Here is a 4747-nt window from a genome sequence, read left to right as displayed (position 1 = left end):
CCGAATAGAATCATAAGTATAATTTAGTAGTACTTAATCCAATTCCCTGTGGGATCGACCTCACCTGTGTGAGATTTACTACTTGATTGCGTATACTTGCGTAGTGTTTAAAAATATAGCAACAAGTTTTTGGCGCCGTTGCCGGGGAATTGTTAAAGATTAATATTACATAAAATTATACTAACTTCTACTTTGGTATATAATCTCTTGCTGATTTTTCTAACCTTTTTCTTGCAATAATTTCTTGATCTATTTCAGGAATCCTAAGTGCATGCGCCGTCAAGGACAAACAGTCATATTACCAGTTGATCCTGAAATCGAGAAAACTTGCAGGAGGAATCGAAAGAACAAGAGGCAAGAAAGAGTTTCAAAGAATCGCTGAAACATCAGAGATCATGGCTGCCAATGTGAACAATAATGCTGGAAACAATGGGGGTAATAACGGTAATAATGGAGGTGCCGTGGAAGATCAAGCTAATGGCCGTAGCTTGAGAGATTACATTCTCCCTACTCTGACGGGAGTGCAGTCATGTATCAGGCCACGGCGATGGATGCAAATAATTTCGAGATTAAGCCTCGCCATCCTTCAAATGGTGCGATCTTCGATTCGGTTGGTGGTCTCCCTTCTGAAGATCCTAATTTGCATCTCTCTAACTTCATGGAACTTTGTGAAACTTTTAAGGTTAATGGAGTTAGCGATGATGCCATTCGACTGAGGTTGTTTCCATTCTCGCTCAGAGAACGAGCCAAGAGTTGGTTGAATTCTTTGCCACCTAATTCTATTGCTACATGGAATGATCTGGCAACAAAATTCTTGTCAAAGTTCTTTCCTCCAGCTAAGTCTGCAAAGCTAAGAGGAGAGATCAATAATTTCTGCCAACAAGATAATGAATCTCTCCATGAGGCTTGGGAGAGGTTTAAAGATCTGATCAGGAGGTGTCCTCATCATGGTATAGAGAAGTGGATGCTGGTTCACAACTTTTATAACGGGCTGGTTGGTAATACTAGAACTTTAATAGATGCAGCAGCTGGTGGAGCTTTTATGAGAAAGAGTGCTAATGAGGCTTACGATCTATTAGAGGAGATGGCTCTAAATAATCAGCAGTGGCCAACTGAAAGGAGTCAAACTAAGAAAGTAGCTGGTGTGCTAGAGGTTGATGCCATCACAAAGTTAACAGCTCAGGTTGAGGCATTGACTAAAATCATTGCAGGGCAAGCTAAACAAGCCCAAGTTATTTGTGAGATATGTGGAGGCAACCATCACTTTTCAGAGTGTCAGGCAGATGTGGATAATTTGCCAATGGATCAAGCAAAAGCCATTGGGAACTACTCCCAAAATAATAATTATGGGCACAACCAACAGGGGTTCTACCAGCAGAGAAATCAGCCCCAACAAAACCAACAACAAAGTCCTAGTGGCTCCAATATCCAAGCTGATTTATTGCTCCAATTCATGATGGAAACTAGAGCCTCTATTAAAACTCTAGAAACTCAAATGGAATTAATTTAATATTTTTTAAATTTAATTCAAGATATTAGTGTAATTTGAATTTGAATAGAATTAGTATCTATCTTCTTGCTTAAAAATCTATCTTATTTTTAAATTTGATTATATCTTATTTTTTTTAATTTAAGGTCAGATTTTATAAGATATTTATAAAATCTTTTAAGATATTTTTTAAAATATCTTATCTTTTAAGATATTTTTAATTATATCTTATCTTTTAAGATTTTTTTTTTTTAAAATGAAATCTTTTTAGAATTTTTGACCTTATTTAAATTTAAAATAAGATATTTATAATCATGTAATTTTAAATAGATGTAAGATATTTTGCTAACTTTTAAATTTTGTTATTTTATTTATTTAAATTAAATTTAAAATCTGAAAAGATATTTCATTTATCTTTTCTAATTTTTATTTAATTTTTATTTTTAAAATAACATTTAATTTTTAAAAGTAGTTAGCAAATTTTGAAATGATATTTAGGTTGGTTGAAACCTAATTTTTCAAAATTGTGGGTTTAATTTTAAATTTAAATTTTTTTTAAATTTTTAAATTTTCGAATTTTTTTTTATTTTTTTTAAATTTTAGAAAAATAAATATTTTATTTATTTAATTAATTATTTCGAAATTAATAATTTAATTTAAAATTAAATAAATCCTACATCCAACTATCCAGCTAACCTTGTTGCAGGAGTATGTGTTTTAGCTTGTTTGTAAGTTTTCAAAACCTATTATTACTTGATTGCAAATAGCCATGGTTACTTTTTGCCAGATCTAATGATCTGATGGCTCCCTTGGTCAAGTTAATAATTTGTAACAGGTATAATTTACAATCTTCTTTCATCTGTGTATGACCTAGCAACATGATAGGACCCATCCAAAATGTGCCTGTGTGAGCATATGTGTTTAATTTTATTATAGATGCATATAGGTTAATGTTGCTAAAATAAATTATCATAGTTATTGATAGAATTTATTTAGGCCCATTTAGTTTTTGGGCCTATTCAATTAATAACAGTTGTTCTTATTAAGGTTAAATTCCTCTCTTTTGGGCCTTGTGTGAGAGTTGGGAGCCATAGAAGTGGGTACGACATACTGAACCTAGCACCCCCTCACATGAACCACCCCAATTGTGAAGGCCCATTTGCCTGATTTGAACAACTGTACTAGGTTAATTACACTAGTTTAACCTAATAAAATTGATTAGCAACATAATTAATTTCATTTATTTTGAAATTAATTTAAGAAAATTATAGTTTAAAGTATTTTTTATTCTAAGCTAAACTATATGTATTTTCTTGTATTTAATTAAATATAGAATTATAACCATCTAGATTCTTTCTGGAACTTAATTTAAATTTTTCATTAAATATTCTTATTTAAGTTGATATTTAGTTATCTACAACTAACCAACTTAAATCTGAATATCTTTTGAATCTCAAATTTCAAAATTAAGTTGAGGAATTTTAGGCATTGGTTATTAAGATTCTTTAGATATTTTTTGTTAAGTTAATATCTTTTCGAATATTAACTTAAAATGGAATATTTTCAAATTAAGTGGTTACAACTTAATTTTTGATATTTAATTAAATTTTAATTTGAAAAATATTTAAGTTCTAGATTTTTTCTAATAAAACTTAAATTAGATATTTTTTCAAATTTTGTGGAAAAGATACTTAGTCAAATAAGATATTTTCTAGATAGTTATTTCTAGACTACTTATTATTTCTAATATTAAATAGGAAAATATTATAAATTGTGAAATTAATTATTTAATTAATTTTGGTACAATTTATTTTAAGTATATTTTTCCTAGTATTAAACTAGAGATTAATAATTAAGCCTTCTCTACACTTAATTATTTATTTCTTGAATTTAATACATTTAATTAATTTGAAAATTAAATATCTAAGTTGATTTTTATCATCATACTTAAATATTTCTTTTTTCATGACATTAATTAAATAGAAAATTATTTTTAGTTGAAATTTATTTTTTTTTTCAACTAAATTTAAATAATTTTCAAAATATATTTTTTTTATTTTATTAATCAATTTTCGAAATTGCATTTCTTAAATGCTAGAATTTCGAATTTTATCTTGAAAAATAGATTAAGTTGTAAATTAATTATTTATTTTAATTAATTCTTGGATCAACTTAAATCAATGATTTTTTCATTTATTGATTAATTTAAAATAAATTGAATTAAAGTATATTATTAGAAATTGAATTAATTAGTCAATGGAAAATCTAGATAGATGATATTTTTGCTTGAAGTATTTTTCTAGTGTATTTAATTAAATAGAAAATTAATATTTAAGTTGATTTTCATCATCATACTTAAATATTTGAAATTTTTCTTATATATTTAATTGAATAGGAAAATTATATTTTTTTGTTGTAAATTAATTTTATTAATTAATTTTGGGCCAACATTAAATTAGAATAATTTTTCCAGGATTTATTCTTTATTTTAATATGCATTTTTTCGAAAATTGTATTCTTAAATACTTTAATTTTTCGAAATGCAATATATATTTATAGAAAATTAAATTTGAGTTGTAAATTAATTTATATTAATTTTGTAACAACTTAAATTGAATATTTTTCTAAATATTTATTGGAAATTATTACTAAGATGGAAATAATTCATATTATTTCATATCCATCTAAGTAAAATTTATAAATATTAAATTAAAATTTATATTTAGAATTTTTCATTCTAAATTGGAAATTTTATTTAAATAAATATATATTTAAAATAAATAGAATAAATAAAGAGAATAAAAGAAAATACAACTCTTTTTAAATAATGAGCTTTATTATCTAGAGACATTCGATCTCCATTGTGGGTTTTACACCGCGTTTGTTTTAGTGAGTAATCCTCCCTAATGGAGGAACGTTCATTAGCAATTTCGCACCGTTTAACCTCGCATGATAAGTAGTTTGTAAGTGTTTTGTATGGTATGGATCACCCTAATGGTGGCGACCATACTTGACTTGCAAATTATGAAACAATGGTGGAAGCTCATAAGATAGAATTGCCTTGACTCTCGCCTAAACGGGACAACGCTGAATTCCAATCTTGATCGAATAAAAGGTTGCTAGAATGTTTAACATTTTAGACGAGCTGACAACTCTATTCAATGAATGGTAGCTTTGACTCTCGCCTAAACGGGACACTGATATCAGTTTGTTGAAAACCTTGGAAATTATTTAGGATTGTAAGTTTTAGTATTTTCA

The 4747-nt window shown here is 27.3% G+C and overlaps 1 non-coding gene across 1 annotated transcript; it reads right to left on the bottom strand.

Annotated features, from left to right (window-relative positions):
• Nucleotides 1-847: 847 nt before the first annotated feature.
• LOC115724378 (small nucleolar RNA R71) lies at nucleotides 848-954 on the bottom strand. The gene has a single exon (XR_004013171.2). It is a non-coding gene; the product is annotated as a small nucleolar RNA R71 (small nucleolar RNA).
• Between the last annotated feature and the right edge of the window lie 3793 nt (nucleotides 955-4747).

This window comes from Cannabis sativa, chromosome 9 (assembly GCF_029168945.1).
Source record: "Cannabis sativa cultivar Pink pepper isolate KNU-18-1 chromosome 9, ASM2916894v1, whole genome shotgun sequence".
Taxonomy (NCBI): Eukaryota; Viridiplantae; Streptophyta; class Magnoliopsida; order Rosales; family Cannabaceae; genus Cannabis; species Cannabis sativa.
The sequence above is the reverse complement of the archived record's forward strand: the minus strand, read 5'-3'. Positions and strand labels throughout refer to the sequence as shown.